The 14,159-nt window shown below is 41.9% G+C and overlaps 1 protein-coding gene across 8 annotated transcripts in view; it reads left to right on the forward strand.

The window, feature by feature from the left end:
- The window catches only part of TMEM150C (transmembrane protein 150C), a 319,396-nt gene that overhangs the window by 286,514 nt on the left and 18,723 nt on the right, over positions 1 to 14,159 (forward strand). Inside the window, exon 1 of one of the 8 annotated variants that reach the window (XM_084883010.1) lies at positions 10,049 to 10,150. The exons of the other annotated variants lie outside the window; for them this stretch is intronic. The gene's annotated coding sequence lies outside the window, so the exon portion shown is untranslated. Of the gene's footprint in view, positions 1 to 10,048; positions 10,151 to 14,159 lie in introns of those variants that run through there. 8 annotated transcript variants of the gene reach the window in all.

Consider the following 14,159-nt stretch of genomic DNA (forward strand, 5'->3'; position numbering starts at 1 on the left):
TTTCAGAGATGAAGGAAGAGGGGGAGAGAGATAGAAACATCAATGATGAGAGAGAATCATTGGTCAGCTGCCTCTGCACGCCACCTACTGGGGATTGAGCCCACAACCAAGCATGTGCCCTGACCAGAAATCAAACCAGCAACCTCCTGGTTCATAGGTAGATGCTCAACCATTGAGCTATGCCAGCCAAGCTAACTATCATACTTCTAACACAATGGAAGAAGTGGAGAATGGATTTTCATAGACGGGTCACAGTCTTGCCATAGTCAGTCCTTCTGGCTACCAAGAGTTAGCGAACACCCTCTTTCCAACACATGAAACACACTTCATCCCAAGGGAGTCAGCTCTTTCCTCCTACTCTGCCATTCTCCGTATGTTGGCTTTGGGTCCTTATGTTTGCTGTCTTATGGTTATATGATAGCTGTCATAATAGTAGGTACAATATTTTCACAGCAGCATCCCCTCCACCAGGTTCCCACCCCACCCTCTGCCCTTTCCACACCCCCATTGTCCTCATCCATAGGTGCACAGTTTTTGTTCAGTCTCTTCTCACACTCCCCTTTCCTCTTTTCCCCGAGAATCGTCCGTCCATTCCCCTTCCATACCTCTGATTCTATTATATTCACCAGTTAATATTGTTCATCAGGTTTTTTAATTCCCTTGGCTTTTAGTTTCACTTGTTGATAGTTATGTATTTGTTGTTCATAATTTTTATCTTTTTATCTTTATCTTCTTCCTCTTCCTAAAGAACCCCCTTCAGCAATTCATATAATTCTGGTTTGGCAGTGATGAACTCCTTTAGCTTTTTTTTATTTGTGTAGCTCTTTATCTGACAGCAGCATCCCAAGTAGAAAAGGAGGAGAGTGGGAAGAAAAGAGGTTTTTCATAATCAGGGATGTAAGCCCTTCCCTTGCTACTCAATAGATTTCCCCTTGCAACTCATAGGCCAGGTGCAAAGGAGTCTGGAAAGAGACTCAACAAAGGAAAATGAGATAGTTATGACTGTCTTAGACCAGCTATGGCATATACCCTGGGGCTAAAAACATAGCTGTCCTGAATAAAACTAGTTTCTGGTAACTAAGAGGAGGAAAAATGTCTGTTGGATTGGCAATTATATTTGCCACGTATGGGAATATTTTTTATTTTATTTTATTTTTTATTGTTTAAAATATTACAAATAGTAATGCATGTCTCCTTTTCCCCCCCAATTGATCTCCCCCAGCCTCTCCTACTCCCCCTGCCCCCGCATATGCCCTCACCTCTGTCCCATGTCTTGCGTCCATTGGTTATGCTTATATGGATGCATACAAGTCCTTCGGTTGATCTCTTACTTCCCCCCTCCAACCTTCTCCAGCCTTCCAGCTGTAGTTTGACAGTCTGTTCCATGCTTCTCTGCCTCTGCATCTATTTTTGTTCATCAGTTTATAATGTTTTTTATTGTCCATAAATGAGTGAGATCATGTGGTATTTTTCTTTCACTGACTGGCTTATTTCACTTAGCATAATGATTTCCATGTCCATCCATGCTGTTGAAAATGGTAAGAATCCCTTCTTTTTTACCGAGGGTAGTATTCCATTGTGTAGATGTACCATAGTTTTTTAATCCACTTATCTGCTGATGGGCATTTAGGTTGTTTTCAAATCTTAGCTATTGTAAATTGTGTTGCTATAAACATAGGTTACATATGTCCTTTCTGATTGGTGTTTCTGTTTTCTTGGGATATATTCCTAGAAGTGGTATTACTGGGTCAAATGGGAGTTCCATTTTTAATTTTCTGAGGAAACGCCACACTGTTTTCTACAGTGGCTGCACCAGTCTGCATTATGGGAATTTTTAAAAATATTATTGAAGATATAAATGGATTCTGAGGAGGATCTTGGCATAGAAATTCTTTTTTAAAAAATATATTTTATTGATTTTTTTACAGAGAGGAAGAGAAAAGAATAGAGAGTTAGAAACATCGACCAGCTGCCTCCTGCACACCCCCTACTGGGGATGTGCCCACAACCAAGGTACATGCCGTTGACTGGAATGGAACCTGGGACCCTTCAGTCCGCAGGCTGACGCTCTATCCACTGAGCCAAACTGGTTTCGGCATTGGCATAGAAATTCTAAGAAGATGGTTATGAAATTCAAGTACTGGTAGAAGGGAATTCCTTCTGGGATTACTCCAGGAATGGTGTGAGGACAGTGTATTCCATCTATTTCAGAGAAAAATAATCCTTTGGGCCACTAGTTTGAAAGTATCCCTCCAAATCATCTGTCAATTGAATGAAGGTGATTTTATAAATCAAGAAAGCATTGGGGAGCCCTGCCGGGTGTAGCTCAGCAGTTGAGCGTTGACCCAGGAACCAAGAGGTCACCAGCTCAATTCCCAGTCAGGGCATATGCCTAGGTTGCAGGCCCGATCCCCAGTGGGGGGCAGGCAGGAGGCAGCCAATCAATGATTCTCTCTCATCATTGATGTTTCTATCTCTCCCTCCCTCTTCCTTCCTCTTTAAAATCAATAAAAATATATTTTTTTAAAAAGGAAGCATTGGGGCTGAAACCAGTTTGGCTCAGTGGATAGAGTGTCAGCCTGGCAACTGAAGGGTCCCAGGTTCGATTCCGGTCAGGGGCATGTACCTTGGTTGCGGACACATCCCCAGTGGGGGGCGTGCAGGAGGCAGCTGATCGATGATTCTCTCTCATCGATGTTTCTAACTCTCTATCCCTCTCCCTTCCTTTCTGTAAAAAATCAATAAAAAATATATATTTTTTTTTAAAAAGGAAGCATTGGGGAAAACCCAGTCACCATTGGTTCTACTTAGAAACCATCATATTCTTTTGGAAATGGTAATATTTTACAGAAACCCTTTATTAATTTATTGTTTCTTGCCAGTGTTCATGAAAATTATTTTGGAGCAAAATTGACCTCATAGATTAAATAATATTATTTCTGTCTGTCTGGTTAGAGGAGGTCATATAGGCTTAGGGTGACACCAGGTCACTCATTATCATGCTTTCCCAAACTTGGGGTTCAATGAAAGCAAAATCTTAACTGCCAGCATAATGAGCTGGTTGGATTGCAGATCTCTTGTTTTGTAGCTGAGAACCTATAAACATTTTAGGAGCAAAACACATAGTCCTCTCATTACTACTTATAATTGTAAATGAATTACAAAATAATATAAGCCCTTCACACTTATTTGCCCATGACACACATGGAAAATAAAGATTCCCAGAAAGTTGTTTACAGACACTGTGACAATCCTAACCATGAGTGCGTGACTCATTAATCTTTCCTGCTCTATTCCAGCTGGCTCTGCCAACAGAATAAAAAAGTGCTGTGGTAGAGAGCTCATTTTCTGACAAGTTACAAAATGAAGACCCCAAACATCACTTGCAGGGGTATATAGTTCACATTTATTGCAAAGCCGCCAAATGCTAGGTACTATCAGCACTTTCAATGCATTGTTAACCCTCCTAAAAATCCTATGAGGTAGGTACTGTTATTTTTTCAATTTACTGATGAGGAAACTGAGGCACAGAGAGGACTTAACCAAGGTCATATAACTAGTAAGTGGCAGAGCTGGCATTCAAGCCCTGGTCATCTGGCTCCAGAGTCAATGAACAGTTGCCGCCCCTCACCATCACCTGAGGGAGTACAAACTCCTTCTAATTCCCAGCAAGCAAATTCTTTCCAGCCCCAGAAAATATCCTTAACTTTTATGGTATTTCAGTTATTATTATAAGTGGTTTTTCACTAATAAAGTTTTGAAAGTTGTAATTAAAGATGATCAATAGGCTTTACTTTTTCATTTGTAAATTGGAGTTTTATCATTGCCTGACAGAATAGAAAGTTTGTCTTTAAGGATTATCATTGGTAACAGTATGGTGATATCCTTTGACTTCAGTAGCTTTATTAGCTTATACTGTAAGAACCATTTGTTTGTAAGCTGGTGATAAAATTAAAAATAATAATATGACCTGAACTATATCATGAACCCCTTTTTCAAATCAATTACAGTAACTGGAGTCTGAGATGTTGAGCTAATGTGGCTTATAGGTTTTTTTTGCTTCCATGAAATTGTAGGTTTTATTTTATTTTTTTAAATATATTTTATTGATATTTTTTACAGAGTGGAAGAGAGAGGGATAGCGTTAGAAACATCGATTAGAGAGAATCATTGATCAGCTGCCTCTTGCACACCCCCCACTGGGGATGTGCCCTCAACCAAGGTACATGCCCTTGACCTGAATCGAACCTGGGACCCTTTAGTTCATAGGCCAATGTTCTATCCACTGAGCCAAACCGGTTTCGGCAAGATTGTAAGTTTTAAATGGCCAGGTATTCTCTTGGGCTTTTGCAGCTAGAAGACTCCCAGGGGAGCAAACTGTCAGAGGAGGGATCCACCACAAGCCTCTAATACAGTTCCTTTTGTCTCCGAAGAAGAATGAGAGCCTCGAGGATGCAGTCACAGAGGGAGCAGGGAGCAGACTGGCATTTTCAGCCTCTGCCTCTGTGCTGAAGAGTTCACGCTGTGCACTCACACTCCTGGCACAGATTGGGTGTCAGAGAGTGAAATCACTCAGACTTTGATATCTATTGGACTAAAAGAATGCACGATAGGAATATACAAGGAGTTAGCAGTGTTGGCTCTCTGGGAGGATTTGACCATCTGGGGAGCAGCTTTGGAAATCATTTGCATAAATGATACCATTTGGAGGAGAGTCTCCCAAACTGCATCTACATGCCAGAATCCTTTCAAGAAGGTTTTTGCAATTCTGGCTCTTGTCCTCCTTTTGTCAGGAACCCGTTAGGTGACATTGTGCCAGATGTAGTCTGCCATTTGGGATGCGGGAACAATTATCCGAAGTATGTTACTGTGAGATATTATTGGGAGATTAACATCAGTGGAATAAGTATTACACAGAAGTATAACTCAGAATGCAAAGATAAAACTATCCTAAAAGTGTGGCCTGTTTTTCCCTTCTGCCCGTCTTTCCTTACAAAGGGGAGGGAAGATGTGCTGTTAGCCGGTAGGTCCGTGCTGAGGTTGCTCAGGGAAAGAGCGGGACTTGTCCTTGCTGGGAAACGTAGGTCAAGTTTGGGTGACACTTTCTAATGCGACTGGAAGTTTATTTTAATGGTGCCTGGAAGGATGGAGGAGAAGGAACCATTTCTCAGTTTCAAGTTTTAATTCTCAGATAACACGGAGGCAGTGAAGAGAGTTAAATAAATAGATCTATTAGTTTGTTCTTCGCAGAGGTACTCCAAGCAAATATCTCAACTTGTCGAGCCAGACAACTCAGAGTCTTACGAAACCAAACCTAATCAAACGGGCATCCTTACCCCTCCAGGAATCCTCTTCCATCAGGGTCATTTCTCTACTGCGGGTTCCTCGGTCACATTATCAGAAGAGTGTGGGCAAAAGAAGGATACGTAGATTGTTTTAGACAAAAAAAAAAGTATATGTAACAGAGTCCCCTTATTTGGTTAACACAATCCTACTAGGGAAAGAGAAAGAAGTTAAAAAGACCAATTTATGTCAGATGGGGCATTGGCAGGTTAGCAAACCAGAAACTGGCCCTGAAAGAAGTTTTTACTTGGATCTTCTGGTCTTCATGATAACTCTTAGGTGGGTGGGAGGAGAAGGTAAGGAAGGGAGCTCTTCTCCCCATCTACACACACACACACACACACACACACACACACACACGCACACACGGACACACACACATGGACACACACACACACACATTCACTCACTGATCTGTTCTTAGGCTCATAATGGTCAGATGCCAAAAGAGCCTGGCATGCTAGGATATATTATGGCTAAAGCATCTATTCTTCATTATAAGAATATTTCTTTACTACTTCATAAGATTGACTTGGTGTCACATATTTCCTGATCCTTGTGAAAATGAGCTTTACATTGTCTAGGTCTAACCCAATTCAAAAAGAAAATAGAGACCTGTAGTTTAAAAAGACAAAACCAGATCATAAATTCAAATGTAAAATGTAATGCTGTAATTCTTTTGGAAAGACTATAGGAGAAAACCTTCAAGATCAATGTCTAGGCCACACATGTCAAACACAAGGCCCGCGGGCCAAATCCGGCCCGCCAGGCCTTGCAATGTGGCCCGCACCGCGCTGTCATCACTGCACTCCGCTGCGTTCCATCACAATGACACGCGGTGACATAGGAGGCTTGTGATCTCGCCGCCGCCATACTTGCTATCTATTACGCATGTGCATAGATAACAAGTCATGCGAGATTCAGGAGGCGTGACCTATAGTTTGGCATCTGATGTGGTTGTGCGGGTGGTAGAGCAGAGGAGAGAGTGAGTGTGCGGGCATAAAAAATACACAGCAGAAGCTGCCAGTTCCTGGCATAAAGTGCAGGCATAAAAATCGCAACAGAATCTGCTATCTGTACCCAGCCAGGCATTTATTGACTGACTTTTTTTTTCTCCACTCCATCTGCCAAATCAAGCTATCCCTGTGCAGTTTTCAACTTTTTCCTTCTAACACAGATTTCCAATAAACTACATCTTTTACTGCCAATATTGATCCCAAAATGTCCAGGAAAAGAAAAGTTGACGGTGAAGGCAGACAATTTAATGACAAATGGGAAAATGAATACATGTTTGTGCTTAGAGAGGGCAAACCAGTGTGTATATTGTGTTATGAGACAGTGTCGGTGATGAAAGAGTACAATATATGTCGTCATTTTGACACCAAACATAATGTTAAGTATGGCAAATATACTTTGGAAGAAAAGCATAAAATTGTTCAAGAACTAAAAGGCAAACTACAATCACAGCAGCAAATGTTTACAAAGGCTACAGCGAAAAATGATGCTGCAGTGAAAGCAAGCTTTATAGTGGCTGAAGAAATTGCCCGTACTTCAAGGTGTTTTTCAGAGGGTGCCTTTTTGAAGCAATGCATGCTAAAAGTGTGTGAGCAAGTATGCCCAGACCAGATACAGAGTTTTCAAAATGTCAGTTTGTCAAGAAACACCATTGCAGATAGAGTTCAAGAACTCTCAGGAAATCTATCATCACAGCTGGCTGAACAGGCATGCAGTTATCTTGCTTTTTCACTTGCTATCGATGAAAGCACAGACAACACTGATACAGCGCAGCTGTCCATCTTTATACGTGCTACGAAGACCGACCTCTCTGTCACTGAGGAACTTTTGGATGTAGCTGCCATGCATGGGACGACGACTGGTAGAGATATATTTGAGGCTGTGGAGAAATCTATAAATAATTTTAAATTACCCTGGGAAAAGTTGGTGGGGCTAACTACCGATGGCGCACCTTCAATGTGCGGAGAAAAGAAAGGCTTGGTTGGACTAATGAAGGAAAGAATGCAAAAAAGTCACTGCCACACACCCTTGATTACTTATCATTGCATTATCCACCAAGAGGCTATGTGTGGAAAAGTTCTGGACATGAATGACATAATGACCACAGTCATTAAAACTATTAACTTTATACGGACACGTGGCCTGAATCATCGCCAGTTCCAGCAGTTTTTACAGGAGGTGGGTGCAGAGCATGGAGACGTGCCATACCACACAGAAGTAAGATGGCTGAGCAAGAGCGCAGTCCTCAAAAGATTTTTTGAGCTCAGAGAACAAATTGCTCTTTTCATGGAAAGTAAAGGAAAGCCCTTGCCTGAACTGTCGGATCCCGCCTGGCTATGTGATTTTGCTATGATGTGTGACATATGCGAGCATCTCGCCCAACTGAATCTGAAACTGCAGGGACGCAAACAAGTCATCACGAAGATGTCTGACATGATCACAGCATTCCAGCGTAAACTTCAACTATGGAAGTCCCAACTGGAACAGGACAATCTTGCCCACTTTCCCGTTTGTTTGAGTATCTCAACCACTATTTCTGCTACTTTTCCTTGCAGTCAGCTGGCTACCAAAGTTAGCCGTTTACTAAGTGAATTTGAGCGGCGCTTCTCTGACTTTAGAACACAGCACTCAGGCTTTGACATCTTTGCCAATCCTTTTACAGTTGATGTCAACAATGTGCCCCATCACCTTCAGATGGAGATAATCGAGCTTCAGTCTGACAGTGGCCTGAAATCAAGGTTTCAGGATGTTGAAATTGAGGACTTCTACCCTCTACTGCCCCCTGACTCAATGCCAGAGCTCCGACTTCATGCTGCCCATATTCTATCCATGTTCGGGAGCACCTATCTTTGTGAACAGATGTTTTCAATAATGAATCTGAACAAAAACAAGCACAGATCACGCATTACCGATGACAACCTCCATGCTGTTTTGCGGGTTGCTACAGCCCAAGAAATAAAACCGAACATTGACTCATTGATCCGGGGAAAACGGTGTCAGACATCTAGCCAGAAAACAAAACAATGAGCATTTTAGGTACATTCCAATATTACTGTTTTGCTTGATAGCATGTGAGTTGGTTAACAGCACTGTTAAGGAAAAGATTGTTCCACTCATTTTAAATTCACATTTCTGGTTAACATTGTCAGTTTATGACTGTTCAGTAAACCATTCGGCCCGTGATTTAGGCTGGATTTTAGATTTTGGCCCCTTCTCTGATTGAGTTCGACACCCCTAGTCTAGGCAAAGACTATCTTAGGCTTGACATAAAGAAAACACACACAATTTATGAAAGAAAAAATGGTAAGTTGCATCTTATCAAAATTAAAAACCTTTTGCTCTGCAAAAGAACCTGTTAAGTGCCAAGATCATTCAATGGGGTAAAGATAGTCTTTTAAACAAATGGTTCTGCAAATTAACATGCCAGCAAAGCTACTTTGTACCATATAAAAAATTTAACTCAAGCTGAAACCGTTTTGGCTCAGTGGTAGAGCATCGGTCTGCGGACTGAAAGGTCCTGGGTTCGATTCCTGTCAAGGGCATGTACCTTGGTTGCGGGCACATCCCCGGTGGGGGATGTGCAAGAGGCAGCTGGCCAATGTTTCTCTCTCATTGACATTTCTAGGTCTCTATCTCTCTCCCTTCCTCTCTGTAAAAAATCAATAACATATATATATTTTTTAATTAACTCAAAATGGATCAAAGACCTAAATGGGAGGAGTAAAAATTGTAAGTCTCATGCCATTGGATTTGGCAGTGATATTTTTGCGTAGAACACGAAAAACATGAGAAACAAACAAACAAAAAAAGATAAATTGGCTTTCATTAAAATTTTTGTGCATCATAGGGCACACTCAGCAGAATAAAAAGGCAACTCACCTAATGGGAGAAAATTTTGTATATCATGAATGTGATAAGGGATTTATATTCAGAATATATAAAGAACTCCTACTCCTACAACAAAAAACAACCCAATTTTAAAATGTGCGGAAGACATGAGTAGACATATCTCCAAAGAGGATATAAGTTTGGAATAATGGTGGCCAAATAGGCAGACATGCCCTGAGCCTTGTCCCAGAGCAGATAGAAGGAACAACTAAATCAGAGAACATCCGCTCAGAATTGGCACATCAGACACAGCTGGTGAGACAGTTATTTCAATATTGATTTGTATTAGTTTCAGTTGTACAGCACAGTGGTTAGATAATCATATACTTTACAAAGTGTCCCTCCAGATACCCCTAGTACCCACCTGCACCTGTAGGGTCCCCTAGGCCTAACCTGCCATCAGGGCCATGTCTGCCCCCTTGCAAGCCTCGCACACTCTGAGGACGCTGTCGGCAGCCTGCGATGCTCCAGAAGTCCCGTGCGCCGCAGCCGGGCCATGGGACCCAGGAGTCCCTTTCCCCCTCCCCCATCTCCAGCCCTTCCATCCCCCACCTCCCACCCCCGCGGTGGCCACCCGCCAGACCCATCAATGCACCCCTTGGTGAGTCCAGTAGTTGGTCTTGACACTGTGACGGCATCACAATCACAGGCCTGTTATGATACAGATTATTGCATCCCCTAAGCTGTGCTTTACATCTCCGTTACATACCTTCTTTATTTGCAATAGACAGAATGTTAAAGCAACCAGGTATGCTGTCATCGGTGAATAAACAAACTGGGTACATCCATAGCATGAAATACTACCAAAGAATAAAAGACACCAGACCACTGATGAGCACACGCCTTACATGAATCTCCAAGGAATTCTCAGATGAAGGCTCAGTGAAAAAAGTCAATCCCGAAGGTTACGTGCTCTATAATTCCATTCGTATAACACTCTTGAAATGATAAAAAAAATTATAGAAGTGGAGAAAGGATTAGTGGCTGTCAGAGGGTAGGAAGGAGGGTTTGGGGGAAGGAAGTAGTATGGTCATATAACAACACACGGGAACTTCTGCACCCCTTCTAGGAACACTTGTATGTTCTGTACTCGACTGTTGGTGATCACACAAATGTGTGCACATGGTAAAATTTGTATAAAACTAAATACACCCAGGAAGGAGTGCATGGAAAACTGATGAAATCAAATGATGTATCAATGTCAATATCTTGGTTGTTCATGTTGTGCTATGGTTATACAGATGTTACTATTGGGGAGAGAGAGTGAAGGATATACAGGATTTCTCTCTACTATGTCTCATACGTGAAGTTACGATTATTTCCAAAATTAAAAAAAGGGAGGTGCATAACCAATGTAAAAGTCCTGAAGAAGACCCCAAGTAGTGGTAGCTAATAATACAACTATCCATAGACTTACTCTTTTCACCTCTCAAGGCATCCCTTTGAATTAAAAAAAAATTAATTAAAAAAAAGGACAATTTCAGCTATCCTTAGACAGGGGTATAATATGATTTTTCCAGAATTTGGAGATGAGGTTGACGTATGAGAATTAAACTAACAATAATAAAATAATTAAGGAGAGTAGTCATTAAATGCTTTCACAAAAAAATGAGAAAAGCAGTGCATAGTGGAAAGTACCCACAGCGGAGAATCTGAGGAAGGTAGGCCTTCATATGTGTGCACAGTTAAAGGTATTCACTCATTTTGGGGGAGAGCCATCTGAAGAAAGAAACTTCCTACCAGGAAGGGTGTCTGCATCCTGGAAAAGCAGGAGCCCAGAGAAGAAAGTGTCCGTCTGTCCTGAGCCCTGCTTTGGAGAGAGAGGACCTCGTCCTAACATTGTCCTTAGAGTTAGCGGTGGCAGAGCTGCCACTTATGGAACTTGTGTGAATAGTATGTATGCAGTGTTACCTTAATAATTAATCATTAATTATTGATATTTAATAATGATTAATTAATTATTAATGATGTTCATCATTAATCTCAGAACAACACACTGAAGCTTACAGGTATCTCCCATTTACCCCCTTCCATTCCCCTTCTAATACAACTATTTTTATGTAACAGTCTATGCAATAAGTAAAGGCAAAGTGGCAGTTATCTCCATAATTAAGCTTAAGAAATGAAATAACTTGTTAGAGATCAGACAGCTAGTGCTCGGCAGGACTGAGTTTTGGTCCTGCGCATTGCCATCCCATTCCCATTACACCATGCTGCTTCCTCTAAAGTAAATTAACGCATAAAGCTCTTGTAACTTGATGCCATGGTCTTAGAATTATCTCAACTCTCTTCACTCTATTTTCCTGATTCCAAATCCTGATTTCCCATATAGACGCTCCTAAAAGAGGAGCCAATGTATCTGTCCATTTGGCAGTTGTATTTCTCGGTGTACATAAATAAGTTGGCATTGCGGTTTATTCACCAGTCTGTTTTTAAAATGGTTTATAGGCACGAGTTCTTCTGGGGCTGATCACTTTGGGCATATTGGGGCACTCTGTTACTGCAAAGATATGCTACTGAACTTGGCTTAACCTACGAGCACATCACCCTGTGAGGCCTTCGATGTCTGTCTCCCTCTCTTTGATTTCAACAATCTTCATGCAGTGAGTAGGGAAATGGTGTTACAGATTTAAGTAACTTGCTCAGGTGCATTGAGTCAGTTACGGGCAAAGCTAAGGTTGAGACCTTGGTGTCCTAACTCTTATTCCAATGTAACTATTTCAGCTGTGCTCATCCTGTTGGAACAGCCTATTTCAGGGGCAGGTCCAGAATAGTTTGGGTTTACATGCTCAGTCAACAGCTTTCTATACTCCCTCTACAACTTAGCTAACTGATGGGACTATTTTAGCATAATGATTTCTGGACATAAATAAATGGACACTCACTCACTAAATTCTGTATGCTTAGAATAGTTATCATTCATCCACACTACATACTCTGAGTAATCATAATTCATACACTAGTTTTTATATATTGTATTCATTAGATCTCACCTATTTCCAACACTCTAAGTTATAGTACCTGGCACAATTCTTGTGAATTGCAATGAATTAGATAATATTAAACTAGAGGCCCGGTGCACGAAATTTGTGCATGGAAGGGGGGGTTCCTCAGCCCAGCCTGCACCCCCTCACAATCCAAGACCACTGACTCCTAACTGCTTGCCTGCCTGCCTAATCACCCCTCACCGCCTCTGCCTCGGCCCCTGCACACAGGACCCAGGCTTTCTTCCCTCTTGCCATCTGCAGGCACCCGAGACCCGGGCTTCTCTCCCTCTGGCGGCCACAGGCACCTGGCACTGAGGCCAGCTTTGCCCAGGCAGGCACCCAGAACTCCGGGCCAGCTTTTCCCAGGTCAGCCACAACTGCAGGCACCCAGGACCCCAGGTGGCTTCCCCCAGGCCCCAGCTTTAAAAACACTTGCAATCAATCTATACTAATAAAGGGTAATATGCTAATTAGACCAGATAGACTGGATGTCCTTCCTGACAAAACCTGGGTTCTGGGTGCCTGCCTGGGCAAAGCCGGCCTCAGTCCAGACCTTCCTAGCACCTTAGGCTCCATACTATAGGAGGGCCATGTTCTCTCTCTGTTCTCAACACTTGGAATATCAGCATTATGGAACTAGATACCACGGAAGTGACCAGAAATGTTGACAGAACTGGTTCAAACCCCAGTAAACGGCTTTCCCCAGTTAATTATAAAACCCAAAACAATGAGCAGCAATTTCTCCCTAGAGGTTCTATGTTATCCCATATCCTTCTGCCTGTCAGGTCACCTGTGGAAATCACGAGGGAATTTTATTTTCCAGGAACCAGTATTTTTTGCCTTAAAGATTGTTGGCATCCAGTGTCTCAAATAGATTTTCTCTTATGGTTTTGGGCAAAGAAGTAAAGTGATAGTTGTTTCTTTCCGTTCTCTATCAATCATTTTTCATAGGCACCTCTGAAGCTCTGCTTTCCACTTTATTTTGGTGGGAGGGGGTTTATTTATATATTTTTGCTTTAAAATATAACATCCAAAATGCCTAGCATATGGCTTTCCCCCTCACCCCATCCCCCATTGTGTTTGTAGGAACTAATTTAAAGTTACACACAACATATTTTCCAAATCATTCATTTGAGTGTCTACTGAGATTGCTGTTCAATAACTTTGTGAGAAAAATTCAGATTTGCAAAGCATTTGTCATTCCTCCCAAGTTGCTCATTTATTGTATAACCATTTGTTTCTAATACTCTTATTAGCTAAGCTATAAACATATGTACATGCTGGACCCATAGATCTATAAATGTTAATAGCACTAAAAGTATGTTTGAGTTTGTCTTTGTACCTAGTCCTAACACAAAACCTTCTCCTCCAAGTCCTAACCAAAACCCTTTTGTTGTTTCTTAAATAATGTCATAATTAGAAATTTTCTACTAGTTCTCAACGAAGATTCTGGAATATCTGAGCTAATGCAGGATAACAATCATCCATGTTACCTGTGCAAGGATTTCTCATGTAGGTAGTTGTAATGTAGAACCATCTATAACTATAAAAGCATAATATGCTAATTAGACCAGAGAGCCAAACAACCTTCCAACATCATTCCAGATGACTTTCTGGATGAAGCCGCGGAAGTGGTGGCCAAGGCAGAGGCAGTTAGAGGCAATCAGGCAGGCAGACCAGCAGGTAGGAGCGATCAGGAAGGCAGGCAGAGTGATTAGGGGCAATCAGGCAGGTAGGTGAGTGGTTAGGGGAGATCAGGCAGGCAAAGTGGTTAAGGCCAATCAGGCAGGCAGGCAAGCAGTTAGGGGCATCAGACAGGCAGGCAGAAGCAGTTAGGGACAATCAGGCAGTCAGGCGAATGTTTAGGGGTGATCAGGCAGGCAGGCAAGTGAGCAGGCAGGAGCAAGTGGTCCCAAATTATGAGAG

Source organism: Pipistrellus hanaki (assembly GCF_964339955.1).
Source record: "Pipistrellus hanaki genome assembly, chromosome: 1".
NCBI classification, from domain to species: domain Eukaryota; kingdom Metazoa; phylum Chordata; class Mammalia; order Chiroptera; family Vespertilionidae; genus Pipistrellus; species Pipistrellus hanaki.